This window comes from Rhinatrema bivittatum, chromosome 3, assembly GCF_901001135.1.
Source record: "Rhinatrema bivittatum chromosome 3, aRhiBiv1.1, whole genome shotgun sequence".
NCBI classification, from domain to species: Eukaryota; Metazoa; Chordata; class Amphibia; order Gymnophiona; family Rhinatrematidae; genus Rhinatrema; species Rhinatrema bivittatum.
The window spans coordinates 173,592,725-173,608,294 of record NC_042617.1 but is presented as its reverse complement, the minus strand read 5'-3'; the positions used below and the strand labels follow the sequence as shown (position 1 = coordinate 173,608,294).

At 42.1% G+C, this 15,570-nt stretch overlaps 1 protein-coding gene and 1 pseudogene across 1 annotated transcript in view; both read right to left on the bottom strand.

Moving 5' to 3' along the window:
• The window catches only part of SMYD3 (SET and MYND domain containing 3), a 1,539,893-nt gene that overhangs the window by 993,423 nt on the left and 530,900 nt on the right, over positions 1-15,570 (bottom strand). The gene's annotated exons all lie outside the window — the stretch shown is intronic.
• Positions 6,402-7,204, bottom strand: LOC115088450 (annotated as a pseudogene).

Below are 15,570 nucleotides of genomic sequence, written 5' to 3'. Positions count from 1 at the left end.
AGGGCTTCGCAGTTTGCAGAAAGAGGTGTTGCGTTTGTATGGAGGTTGAAATCCCCCATGATCATTGTTGGAAGGTCTGAGTTAATATGTTTCACGATGGATTCTATGAGGGGTGACGGGTCCGTTTCTAGAACTCCCGGGGGAGCGTAGACTAAGAGTATTTGTAGATGTTTTGACTTGACTAGACCCATTTCCAATTTGGACTTTGTCTTGATTGAGAGTGCGGTCAGTCTGAGTTCTTTCTTGGAGGCTAGGAGGAGTCCACCTCCTCTTTTTTTGTGTCTATGGAAGGTGAAAATGTCATACGTCTGGATGGGTAGTTGTTGGTTAAGGCTATGTCCGAGTTTTTTAACCAGGTTTCTGTGATGGCACAGATGTCTGGGTTGGAATCCAAAAGGTAATCATTGAGGATATGTGTCTTCTTAGTTAAGGATTGCGCATTGAAGAGGGTGACTGATAGAAGCGTGAGGCCTAGAAGTTGGTTCAATGGAGATGTCATGATAGGGATAATTCTTTTTTGTATGACGTTAGTGGAATTACCGTATTTTTCGCTCCATAAGACGCACCTGACCATAAGACGCACCTAGGATTCAGAGGGGGAAAATTTAAAAAAAAAAAAAATTGTGCTAAACCGGCTCTGCGTCTGGGCGTCTTATGGAGCAAATTAGGGGAGTGCATAGTTTTTTTTTTTCTCCCCATTTTGTTTTCGGGTCTGGGGAGGGCCATTTCGGTCCACTCCCCAGATCAGAAAATTTTTCTTTCTGTGGGAACCCCCAAACCCCCCCCCCCCCCCATCCCAACCCTTTAAATTAACAACCTCCACCCCCCTGACCCCCCCAAGACCTGCCGAATTAATTTCCTGCAACCCCCCACCCTCCTGACCCCCCCAAGACCTGCCAAACGTCCCTGGTGGTCCAGCGGGGGTCCAGGAACGATCTCCTGGGCGTGAGCCGTCGGCTGCCAGTAAACAAAATGGCGCCGACGGCCCTATGCCCTCACTATGTCAGTGAGACCGACCGCTGCTATTGGTCGGTCTCAGTGACATAGTGAGGGCATAGGGCCGTCAGCGCCATTTTGTTTACTGGCAGCCGACGGCCCTATGCCCTCACTATGTCACTGAGACCGACCAATAGCAGCGATCGGTCTCAGTGACATAGTGAGGGCATAGGGCCGTCGGCTGCCAGTAAATAAAATAGCGCCGACGGCCCTATGCCCTCACTATGTCACTGAGACCGACCAATAGCAGCGGTCGGTCTCAGAGACATAGTGAGGGCATAGGGCCGTCGGCGCCATTTTGTTTACTGGCAGCCGACGGCCCACACCCAGGAGATCATTCCCGGACCCCCGCTGGACCACCAGGGACGTTTGGCAGGTCTTGGGGGGTTCAGGAGGGTGGGGGGTTGCAGGAAATTAATTTGTCAGGTCTTGGGGGGGGGGGGTTGTAGGAAATTAAGTCGGCAGGTCTTGGGGGAGTCGGGGGGGTGTTTGTTAGATTTTTGTTTGGTTTTTTTTTTATATTCGCTCCATAAGACGCACATACATTTTCCCCCCACCTTTGGGGGAAAAAAAGTGCGTCTTATGGAGCGAAAAATACGGTAGTTGAAGGTATTCTCCTTTGGTTGTGGATGATTGGGATGTTGTAAATGTGCATGATGCGTGGAATTCTGGAGGTGGTTTAGTCTGCGAAGAATGGTTGAAAGAAGGTGTCTGTCTGATTGAAGAGAGGTTGGGAAGATTGTTGAGAGTGTTTGTAAGTTTGTTGGTTCGGCTGGAGGATTGCTCTGTCCTCCGTAGTTGTGAATGGAGTTGTCTGACCGGTTGCTGGCGGTGTATCTGTCCTTTGAGGTAAATAGCGTGACTGTAATGTCATTTAAGTTATCATGTGGATACAATACATATGCAGAAAACAGGTGGATGCAGGCGGATAAAATACAATATATGCAGGTGGATACAATACAATAGATGCAGGTGGATGCAATACATGTGCAGAGTGTAGGTATAATACAGAATGCAGGTGGAGTGCAAGTATAATACAGAATATCATACAGAATATAATATAATATAAAAACAGAGTATAATACAGAATGCAGGTGAAGAATTTTCAGTATGCAGGTGGATACATTACAAGTTTGAGAATCCGTGCGAGGTACAGGGCTAAGCACTGATGGTACAGTACAATAGATGCAAGCTAGCAGGTGGGCCTTGCGGGCATTTGAGTGCCGGCTCGGGGGGGAGGGGTAGGCCCTTACCCTGCGGTGGTGCGCTGGTTGTTGTTGGATCCGACCGGGTCCAAGGGACTAGGTGGATAAGATCTGAGTTGCGAAGATAATAGTTATAGTCTGTATGAGGAGTAAAGTGATCCTCATTGGTCCTGGACAGTTCAGCGGAGGACCGTGGCCAGCCTTTTTTGGTGGGAGTTAGGTGGCAATGGGGTTCTTGAGGAGAGCACAAGTTAAGTGGTCTGCGACTGTGTCCATATTTGCGACTGTGTCCATATTTGCGACTGTGTCCATATTTGCAACAAGTTAAGTGGTCTGCGACTGTGTCCATATTTAAGTGGTCTGCGACTGTGTCCATATTTGCGACTGTGTCCATAGTCCGTGAAACAGATTTTTTTGGCCAGCTGGAGGGGTTTTTCCATCCTAACAAGGAAACCCTTACCCACTTGGGAAACCTTTTAATTCAAACCCTAGATGCTGAGTGTTTCCCTTACCCTGGATCAAGATAACGAGACCCTTGTACAGATAGAGATGGAGAGAAAGAACTGTAACAGCCACCTGCGGAAAAAGAACTTATATGAATTGTGCCATTTATCATTCAAAGAACACTTTCAGTAAAGATTAATTCTGGACGCTCACCTGAGGTTTCTTACACTGTTACTAGCACTTCCAGTAACCACATCTTTGGTAAAAAAAAAAAAAAAAGTACCTCTTCCAGGGAACACCAGTGAAGTCACCCCTGTCACATTTGGGCCTTGAAAGGGTTTCTCCCCCCTCCCCCCCCCAATCTACAAAGAATCCAGACCCCGGGGAAAGGGACAGTAACAGAGCTAACCAGGAGTGGTTCCAGCCCCGAAGAGACTTTACGTTTTTTTTTTTATGGACCCATCAGTGTGGAGTCCATACCCGGGGAGGGGGGTCACATTATGTGGATACACTGATTATAACCTGAACTGACATTGGTTTGGATTACTGTAACTTGTATTTTCTGAAATGTTATGTATCTTTGCTCTTATGTTGTACTGACCGCTTTTGTTCTAATAAAAAATGTAAAATTAAAAATGATTACAGAATGTATGGGTGTTCCTGTATTAAATATACAGGTGTTTTTTGGGGGTAAAAATATGCACAGTTTATAAAACGCTAGCATAAATCTCCATGCACACATACACAAGTAAATGGTGTACTGCAGACAGTTTTGACAGTCGGGCTGTTTATGCAGAAGGAAAATGCAGTGTACTAAAAACCTTCCAATTGAAAAATGATATCCAAGCCAAATAATCCCATGAACGGAAAACATGTCTGTCAATCACGGGATGCTCATATATACCATGTGCATTTCAAACCAAAGATCAAAAATCTAAATTTCTTAGATCCAGTTCACCTGCATACATTTATTTGAAACAAATCTTAACGACAGTTTATTGGGGAGGTTTGTTTTCTTTGATTTTAGAATTTAGGATTAGCTCCTCCATAAGATTGTGGACTTAGGTTTGCTATATTTTGTTTAACTATACTAATCTAAATAATTCTGAGTTATTTCTGTCTTATATTCTTTATTTTGTATCATTTATTTGATCTCAAACTTAATAAAGTATTAATTATTTTTAAAAAATCAAAGCTCAAGACCCATTAAAGACAGTATCCCATTTTTCCTAAGAAATAAAGTGAAATTTAAACTAAATTAGTATAATAATTAAAATCCAAAATCCATGTAAATCTAAAATATCTATAAATAGTAATAATAATAATAATAATAATAATAATAATAATAAAGCTTCTCATTTCAAAACATTAATACACTTTCAGTAACAATCTATAAAATGCAGCAAATATTTCCCAACTTCAAGGAAAGTCCAATAGCAAAAGACCCAATCATTGTAAGAACATGCAGAGTCCGATGTAGACCAGGTTTCAAAACAAAGTGCCTAGGTCCAGGTGAACTTTTCATCGAAATGATGTCAAAAGTCTTTGCTGTACTACAGCCTCCAACATATTTGTTGTGTTAGTGACACCACAGGAAATTTTTAGAAGTGCCAGTAATCAAAAGTCAATACTTATGCATCCAATGAGTTACATATTTCATACCGGTAATTGCACTTATCCACTTTAATAGATCACTTCAAATTGCACATTACTGCTTATGAAAAGTAGAACCATGATTACAAAAGTTCGATCTTAATTTAAAAAGTGAGATATTCGCAGTATATATGAGCATTCTTCATTAACAGATACATGTTTTCCGTTGATTTGAATTAGTTCATTTGGACACCGCTGCTCATTTAGACTGTTTTGTGGAATTGCCTGCTTCTGCTTGGATTGTCATGTACTTAAAACACTTCATGCCCACAACATTAAATATTATGAAAGAAACTACAGGAATAACTAAAAAGCTAATTAATATGAATTAAAAATAAAAGCAACAAAAAAAAATGAAGGCAGGCAGATATACTTTCTAATAGCATAATAAGCTTAATTAAAATACTAGGTTTGCTAATTTTCAGAATTTCAATGAACTAATTAGCATTATAACCACACTGGAGTGGTTGCTTTAAAAATGAACTCTGATTTCAGAGTGTGGAGAAATGAGCACTCTGGTTGTCGACTGGGGGGGGGGGGGGGCGGCGGGCGTGGAATCATATCTGATGGATGGATTACAGTAACCCTTTCCTTACTAGGCATGGGAAAACAGAAGCTTAACTGCACGCTATTTGCTATTTTTCTTATTGTTATTTTGCCTTGCTAAACAACTTTATGTGCTGTTATTCTAAAATGCAGTGCACCAATTCATCAATCTTTTCCTTGGAATACTCCAGGTAGCCATCTGGCTCATGATGCAATAAATTGTCCTGAAAAATTAATAAATTAAATCTTCAGCTAAGAAAAAGCTGGACATATAAATTACTTTACCAATAACCACTCAACTCATGAGGTAAATCCTTCACAACAATTTTTTATGTTATTTCTCAGGGAATTAGTATCAGATACTAAGGTGCGCTCTCTCCTGTGCAATCTCCAGGCTCTTGCCCGCAATGGGCTTCAACCTGTATCATCAATGAGCACAATTTTTCACATCATTTACTATTTCCCATTGAATTTTTTCATCTAATAGACATTGACAATGTTTCAGCATCAGTGTATGATTGCTTCAGGTGACTAGAATCTCTCAACAACAAAAAAGCACCATTATTCACATTATTAAACAATCCTTTCACTTATTTTAAATTATAAGCAACTGCTGAAGTGCTGCCTACCTTATATCAGCCCACTTTGGCTCCACTTCACAACTCCCAGCATGGCGACTAACGCTTACTCATTCAGACCGGAAATGCAGATTTTTAAAGCACCACTTTCATTCTCCATGATCCAATCACACAACTCACACACCTTTCACCCTATCCACTTAAAATTATCTTCCATGAGACACACCCCTTCTATATCTCTACATGAACACCGACCAGTCCACTTCCTTATTCAGCCCTTCAGGATAAACCATACTTAAAGATCTATCGTGTTGCTCACTTTGTAAGAATCGTAGATTAACATCACCGCCTCTCTCATTCCAGCTCATTACTTCCAATACAGTGCACAACAACGCCTCAAACTGATGTCCTGCCTCCAGGCAGTGTTGCACTAAGGGCAACTCCACTTTTTTACACTTCAAAGCACTCTTGTGCTCAATCATCCGCGTCTTTAATTTCCTTATGGTTTTACCAATATACAGTAATCTACATGGACACCATGAGGAAATTAAAGACGCGGATGATTAAGCACAAGAGTGCCTTGAAGTGTAAAAAAGTGGAGGTTTAATATGAGAGTCTCAATTTAAGGCCAGATCCATTAAGGCTTTTCTCCCATTTTATGTCTATGGGAAAAACCCTTAGTGAATCAGGTACTTAACTCTAATTGTGTTAACATCCCCTGACACGGTCCCGTGTTTCGCCCGAAGGCTGCGTTGGGAGGGACGGAGCAGACAGTAAATTATAAACTAGAACAAAAATTAAAATACAAATCAGTCAATGAGGAAATATTCATGGGAATATAACATAACAGAAGCAAATATATAAACAACTAATAGATATATAGCAGAGACCCATTAGCAGTTCAAACACAAACATGTTCAAAGATTAGGTCTTCAAGTGTTTTATCTCCAATATTAGTCAGCTCCTTCGAACAGCAGCTCTACTCCAGGTAGTAATCAGCCACAGTTTTAACTTGCTTATAATCATCTATTAGGCTACATGGGCCAGACCCTCAGGATAGAGCTTGCCACAGTGAAGGAACAATTTGGCTTGGTCTTTTTTTGATACCACAGTCCCAAAGGAGTTAACAGTGATAATGAAGGTTCCTCTGTCTGCCACAAACTCAAGAACTGGACACATGACATCAGCAGTGGTGTCTCCAAGTGCCTTGCAGAACCTGTAGAATGATACTAGGTATGCCTTATATAGTGTATTCTGGATTATTTCAACATTCATTTTATTAAGATCTTGCTCAGAGATGCAATCCTGGAAAAATGCAGCAAGTGGGGCATCCACTAAGATTGCACTGTTGGCTCTGTTGGCATCTGAGCAATGTTTACTGCCTCCATCTATTTAAAGCTTCCAAATGGGTGACACTTGGGAACCAGCTCAGAAATAGAGCATTGTTGCAGAGTTCTGGCAATTATGAGAATTACATTATCAATTATGTAACTGTACGTGATAAAGTCCAAAAAGTTTGATAATGGTTTGTAAGACTGGTTTCTCATGTGCCAAAACCACCATCTTTTCCTTCAGTTTATTATCAATGACAGACTGCAAGTAGAGAAGCTTCATTTGCCAAGAAGCTGTGCTCTGCAAGTGCAAATTTAAATACTCCAGGGTCTCGCACTTCACCAATTTTACTTAACCCGCCTGGCTCAGAATCCTGGCCTTGAAGCCCCGGACCAGTCCCTCCAGTTAGACGTTGTCCACATTGAAATTAACCTCCGGGAAAGATGACATGGTGATGGCACCGCAGTGTCAGAGCTCTCTGTAAACCTGTCGCCACAAGTCATAGAAACATAGAAATGAAGGCAGTAAAGGACCAAATTGTCTATTCAGTCTGCCCAGCAAGCTTATGGTAGTATCTGCTGCGCCGTATAGGTTACCCCCATGCTTAACAATTTCCCAGAACATAAAAATCAGGGCCCTCGTTGGTTGTTCTTTGAATCCAAATCCCCATTTTGCCTTGCCATTGAAGCAAAGAGCAATGTTGGAGTTGCATCAAAGTTTCAGGCTTATTGGTTAAGGGTAGTAACCACCACACCAGCAAGTTACCCCCATAAATTATTTTCTTCATTTCAATCCTCTAGCCTTTAGGGATCCACAGTGTTTATCCCATGCCTCTTTGAATTCTTTCACTATTTTCATCTTCACCACCTCCTCTGAAAGGGCATTCCAGGTATCCACCACCTTCTCCATGAAGAAATATATCCTGATGTTGCTTCTGAGGTTTGATTTTGTGACCCCTAGTTCTACTGATTTCTTCCCAATGGAAAAGGTTTGTCAAATGTGCATCATTAAAATCTTTCAGGTATCTGAAGGTCTGTATCATATCTCACATGCACCTCCTCTCTTCCAGGATATATATATTCAGATCCCTCAGCCTCTCCTCATAGGTGTGCTCATACCGAACCCACACCATTTTGGTCACTCCTCTCTGGACTGCCTCCATCTTGACTTTGTCCCTTTTGAGATATGGACTCCAGAATGGAACACAGTACTCCAAGCGAGGCCGCTCCGATGACCTGTACAAGGGCACTATCACCTCCTTGTTCTTACTGGTTATCCATCTCTCTATGCAGCCCAGCATTCTTCTGGCTTTAGCTATCGCCTTGTCACATTGCTTCACCATCTTCAGATCTCCAGACACTATCACCCCAAGATCCCTATCTTGAACTGTGCACATCAATTTTTCACTCCCCTTTCACAAACAACTCTTTTGGATTGCCACACCCCAGATGCATGACTCTGCACTTCTTGGCATCTGTGGTGCAGTGCTTGCGTGGGAGGCGGTTGACAGACCCTGTTTGACGACAGTGGGAAACAGGGATAACACGACTCTGGAGCAAGAGGAGAATCTGGGGGTCTGCTGCTCTGTGGCAAAAGAAAGCCACTCCCATTTCAGACTGCCCTTACTTGCAGTGCAATAGAAAGTGGCCTCCACAGCTGGCGGCAGAACTGGCAAGCAATGAGCTGGGAAGAAAGTACCATGAGGCAACAAGAAAAAAAGAAAAGAAAAGAAGGAATTCTCTGCCCTTTTTGTGAAACTGAAGAATATGAAAACAAACTTGCAATACTTGCCATAAGAATTTTAGCAAAGAAACTATTTTAACAGTTTTTCTGGTGACTCGTTTAATAATTAAACACTGGCATGTGGTAAAGAGGCAGATGGGGAGCAGAGTTTATGTAAATGAGTCTCTTCCCCTAATTATCTCTGCCAGGTATTAAGAATGCAAACAAACTGATGGGTATGTTTTAGAAACCTCTTCTTTTTGTACAGTTAATCTACTGTATCGGGAAAGGTGAAATACAACTCCACTATCCAAAAATGGTATTTTCTGCTGAGCTGTCGTGCAGTACAATCAAAGCCCCATTATCTGGCACTCAACTATCCAGCATCTTGCCCAGGCAGCACCTCATGTGGGGAATGACATCAGAGGAGCTGGATTAGGGAGGAAAGTAGCTTTTCTCTGCAGTGCTCTATCTACTTCATCATCACTCCTTCTGCTCCTGTTGCCTGCAAGAGACAGAAGGGAAGGGGAAATGCCAGGAACCAGAAGGCACTTAGATAAGGGGCATATTTCATTAACCAAAACAGTGTACACCCCATGCATACCAGATAAAGGGGCTTTTACTAAAATTCCAGGCCACCAATGGCATCAAACTCAAACCTTCAGTTTTAGGTGTTTTGTAGGGCTTGCTACATGCAATACAAAGAAACATCCTATATATGAACATAACAGCTAGAGAAAATAGGAAGGAATTTTATGGGTTATTAATTATGTATACTGTATGCCGAAATATGGTTTCCTTCAGTGATTCTCATTTTGATAGTTGGGACTCATTGTTGGTTATAGAAGATACTATAAGCAGAAACTAAAAAGACAGTTACAATCAGAAGAAAGCAGCAGTCAGAGTGCAGTTTATTTCTAAATGCACATATTCATCACTCGAAGGCAAGGCATTAAATACACTGCTGCCTACTACAGGGGGTAGGCAAACATTTTGAGCTGCAGTCCCCCTTCTTTTTATGCAATTGGTTGGGGCTCCTCCAAGATGGGTTACTATGTATATGGATATGTGTGTGTACACAAAGGGTATTCACCAGGCAGTCACACTGCTAACCAGTGGCTCAAAGCCTCCATTTTGTTTCTCTTCAAGTTGTTGAAAGCTCGCACACACATGGGCACAGAGTGATAGACACCCCGTATCCAGAGAGAAACAGATACCTCATACCCAGACAGACCCAGACACCCTACACCCAGACCAAAAGGGAGCGAATAAGACCCCCAGATAGACAGACACAGAGATCCCACATACAGACATAGGTACCCGGAAAGACACAGAGAGACAAAGACAACCCAGACACATACAGAAACCCAGCACCCAGACAGGCAGAGACAGACATACCACAACTAAACAGAAAACCTTAGCCAGACATACCACTCCCAGAGAGAAAATAGACACACAGACCAGCACAACCATACAGACAAATATAGGCTGACACACCAAACCCAGACAGAGAGAGACATAGGCAGGCAGACCGCACACATAGACCACAATAAAGCAGACAGTGACACACACAGACACAAACCACAATGATAAGGGCTGGAAAAGTTTTCAAAAACCTTAGGTGCCAGCCAAAATTTTTTGGGAGCTGAGATAAATTCCATCCCCAAATTTTTTCTTTGCTTTTTTTTTTTTTTTTTTTTTTTTTACTGTTTTCACTAATTTTTCCTATTTTTCTTAATTTGCTCATCTTTTTTATATTCTCATGTTTTGATTTGCTTATCTGTTTTATGCTTTTTCTCTATATTATCCCTTCCCCACTTCCTTCCTTCTCAGTCTCTCTGGCCTCTTTGCCCATTCCCTTTCCCTACCTCATCACTTCTTTTCCCCAGTGGGCAACAGCTGTGATCTCTCTCCCTGGATAGGGACCCAGCAGCAGCATGAATTCCTCCTAGGCTGAGGTTTGAGGGTGGCAGCTTTTCCTGGGTTGTGGAACACCATAATGGCTCCTCCAATGTCCAGTTCTGCTCGTCATCTATCCTCAAATATCTATTGCCCTGCCTCCATACACACAATGTATGAGCCAACAGAGGACTACTCCTGCCTGCCCTACACCTCAGAGCCAAATCAACAGGTAAAAAGGGAAGTATTGTCATATTATCTACATCCTCTTGCTCCTTCTCCAATGCAAGCCAAGAAACTCCGTCTCAACTGATCCAAGTATGGATACACACCAGCCTAGCGGCCCAGTAATAGAGACAAAGATTAGGCAGAGCCATTCCCCCCTACTCCTTACTTCACCACAACTGACAATTTAATCCTAGCCATTTTATGATTCCAAATAAACCTCCCAATTGAGCTATGCAGGTTGGAGAAGACCTGCACTGGGATGGAACACGGAACATGCTGAAACAAGTATAAAAGCTTAGGCAGAAAAATCATCTTTAAAAGGCTAATTCTACATGCTCACATCAATGGCAAGTCCCCCCAGTTATGCAAATTTTGCTTAATTTTCCCCTGCAGGACACTATAATTTCTAGAAAATAAGATGCAATAATCCCTAAGGACATAGATTCCCAATTAGGAAAAGATATCCCTCACCATCCGAAAGGCAGACAAACTACAATAATCACCATCCGAGGATGAACAGAATATATTTCAGACTTTTCATGGTTTACTTTATAGACAGATAGGGAACAAAATGTATCCAAGAGTTCTAAAAGAACTGTGTGGTAACTCCTAAGATAGAACCTAACACTGTATAACTATAGCAAGGGTTATTTTCCCCTCTATGCATCACTTTGCACTTGTCCACGTTAAATTTCACCTGCCATTTGGAAGCCCAATCTTCCAGTCTTGCAAGGTCCTCCTGCAATTTAACACAATCCACTTGAGATTTAAGTACTCTACTTAATTTTGTATCATCGCAAATTTGATCATCTCACTCATCGTACCCTTTCTAGATCATTTATAAATATGTTAAAAAGCACCAATCCAAGTACAGATCCCTGAGGCACTCCACTGTTTACCTTTTTCCACTGTGAAAACAGACCATTTAATCCTCTTCTCTGTTTTCTGTCTTTTAACCAGTTTGCAATCCACAAAAGGACATTGTCTCCAATCCCATGACTGTTTAGTTTTCTTAGAAGCCTCTCATGCGGGACTTTGTTGAGTGCCTTCTGAAAATCCAAACACACCCATCTACCATTTCACCTTTGTCCACAATTTATTCACCCCTTCAAAAAATGTAGGTGATTTGTGAGGCAAGACTTCCCTTGGGTAAATCCATGCTGGCCGTGTCCCATTAAACCATGTCTATCTAAATGTTTTGTGATTTTATTCTTTAGAATAGTTTCCACTATTTTTCCCGGCACTGAAGTCAGGCTCACTGGTCTATAGGAACAGTGAACCTTTGAGTAAAAGGTGGGCTCTAGGCCTCTCATACATAGGTTGAAGCCCATTGGCAAACCTCTCAGGTATCCCAGCATGCCTGAGAACCTGAAAGATGAAGGCCACCCCAGCATATCAAAGGACTTTTCTGCATCTAATGATTACACCAGAGCTGCAGTACCCCTCCTATTGGTCACGTGCAGAATGTTGAATAGCCTTCTAGTATTATTGGTGGAAACCCTTCCCTTCACAAAACCTGTTTGACTGCCATGAATTAAATCGGGAGCACTGCTTCCAAGCATAACTGAAGGATCTTTGCAAATATTTTAATGTCGGAATTCAATTTGGAGATAGGTCTATAGGAAAAACATTCTTGTATGTCCTTGCCCTTTTTGTGAATAAGCAAGATAGTGGCATAAGCCATACTACCCAAATAACCACCCATCTCCCCCACTCTTTTTGAAAGAGAGGGAGAATAGACAAGGTCATCTCCCACAGGTGTCTTAAACAAATTCCATTGGGTATCCATCTGGACCTGAACATTTCCCCCCTGGTAATGCCTTAACTGCAGCCTGAACCTCTAATGCTACAACAGATGCTACAGGTATTTCTTTTTGCAAGTCATTCAACTGAGGCAAATTTAAATTGTTCAGAAATGCTGCAATGCTGTCAATGCCCACAGATCCATCAGTTCTATATAATTCAGAGTAATTGTTTACAAACAAATGTTCAATCTCTAAGTGATCCATAACTTTCTCACCAGAGTGCCCAGCACGCGCTGCCTGTTCCCTCCGAGTCCGCTCCGAAATCGGAGCGGCCTCGGAGGGAACTTTCCTTCCGCCTCCCCTCACCTTCCCCTACCTAACCCACCCCTCCAGCCCTATCTAAACCCCCCCTACCTTTGTTGGCAGATTTACGCCTACGGAAAGCAGGCGTAAATCTGCGCGCGCCATCACCCAACCCGGGGGCTGGTCCGGAGGCCTCGACCACGCCCCCGGGCCCGCCCCCGAAACGCCACGTCACTCGCGGCCCGCCCTCGAAATGCCGCGTCACTCGTGGCACGCACCTCGAGACACCCCCGACACGCCCCTCCATGCAAGCCCTGGGACTTACGCGCATCCCGGGGCTTGCGCGCGCCGCCGAGCCTATGCAAAATAGGCTCGGCACGCGCAGGGGGGGTTTGGGGTAGGTTTTCGGGGGGTACGCGCGTACCCCTTTGAAAATCTACCCCATAGTCCTCTACTCTGGAAGTGAGAAGAGGAAGAATACACTGCTCCAGCCCATCCTATTTTTAATTTCTCATGTTCTTGCCTGGTTAAATACGTTTCCTGTAGAAAGAGAATTTGAGCATTATTTCTGTGCGCTTCTTTTTTATGGGCGAGGAGATCCCTCTAACATTTAGAGAAATACAATTAACCTGTTTACTCATAATATAAGAGAATGAACCGTGGTGGGCAACAGACCCTTAGTACATGTCAATATATATCTGTACCATTAAATGCAAGTCAGCAGCACCGACACCTAATATGAGATAGCTTACTCTGAGATCTCTGTTTTGGTACACTGTTTAAAGAAAATCACAATTTAATACCTAACTAAACAGCGATACACTGGTTACTCTCCCCTATCCCCCTCTCCATCACTAAATCAAATTCCTATCTACCCCACCACATTGCTACAACGGTACAGAGGATCAAACAGGGAGTCCCTTCAGTTGTCACCCCCCCATTCGATCTCTCTTCCCCCTGCAGCATTAGTGATACTAACCAAAACCTCAGGAGCACAAACAGGCGGTCTGTCCTGATGGGAGAATCCTTGGGGCCAGGACTTTGCCTTTGCTCCCCATTCCCCAATTAAACCCCACCATCCCAACCCCCTACCTAACAAAGATTGTATCATGAGAACCTAACCCCACCTTACACAATGTTTGCACCTCAGCAGAGAACAAAAAAAAACAAACCGAGGAAAGTATTATCTCAAAGCAAAAACTCCACATAGATCTCCAGATGAGAGATGTGGCCATTTGCATCGGAAAGGCCCACTCTAAACACCAAACAATGGCTGAGGTCTGAAAAGTGCCCACGGCATGTAAACGTTCCATCCAAGCAGTTGGATCTCCCACATAACCGCTGAGAGCCACAGCACATAATGTTGGCACGCTGTAGATCCCCTTGATGCAAGAACAGTAACTGTGGCTCACAACGAGAAGCATGCTCCATCCACAGACACACTGGATATTTCATTAACATTCTGTTAAATAACATTTTATGTGTACGTGTTTAAAGGGTTCAGAATTTACTCTCTGGAAAATTATCAGTTTGAAACAATCTTAGATTTATATATTCAAAATATCCATGCATTCATCAAGAATGCACATGGATTTATAGCAATCTATTTTTTGAAGCAACCAATGTATATTTGCAAAAGGCAGAAGACAAAATGCTGATTGTAGCTTAATAAATCCCAATAAAATTACTAAATAAACTGTTCTTTAAGGACATGACAGAAATAAACTGACTTTTCCAAACCTCAGTTCACTTCCATTTTCTAAAGCATTTTTATAACCTGGAAAAGATAATTTTTAAATAACCTGGATTAGTACGAAATTGGATATTGTATAAATTACCTGTATAGTCTACTTTGGATTTGATGGTGTCCATAAAACTCTCCATTGTGATTTTATGGGTAGCTGTTGAAATGAATGGACTATTTTATATACTGACATTACTTGATTTATGCACATTTTTTTACAATACTGTAAGCAATTGTTAAAATCTGGTCTTTTTTCCATCATCTCTCAACGGCCTTTGTAATAAAATGTGAGTATAAAATATAAGCTAAACTTTTTTTTTTAGTCATCCACTGAAAAATTAGTTAACTCCCGATTCAGTGGGTTAATAGTATGCAAATATATCAGGAGTTTGAAAAAGCATGCCAACACAAAAATTTGCATAGCAGCAGCAAACGGATTTATGAACAGAAAACATGGATTTTTGCACATAAAACCTGATAAAACTGAATAAATCATGATTTCTTCAGGGAGTCTGCCTTTTTGATTGTTGCTCCTACTATTTTTAATTCTCTTCTGGAAGTGGTATGCCTGATGAACTGCTCACAAACCTTCAAGTCAATGTTAAAAACATTCTTTTTCAAACAGGCCTTTGACCGAGGATCCTGAACATTGATGGGTAGCATCAATCAAGGGATTCTCACTCACAGGGCCAGCTCTAGGGCAAATGGCGCCATGGATGAAAATTGTTGATGGCACATGCACACACACCTCAAACTGATTTCTGCTCCTTGGGAGCAAAGCGTATGGAAGACATACAGGGGGAAGGGTTAATGAAGTCAGATGGAGTAGCGGGAAAAGGGCAAACATCCCCTGACCCTCAGATTGACATGGATTAGTGAGGGGTAGACACACTTTCTCTCTCCCTTTCATTTCAGCACTCTCTCCATTTCCCCACCACCACTCCAGTGCTAGCCTTAGAAATATAGAAATACATATTCCCTAGACACAGAAATGCTGCATCTACAGAATAAAGAGACTTTTTTTCATTTTCTATTAATCATATATCCCTGGATCACACATCATCACTAGCAGAATTTAGCCAAAAAATAACCAAGAAATCGAGTACACCCCTAGACTATGCATACATTGGCCTGACATTAACTTTATCTGGCAATCTGGCTATAAGACATTACAA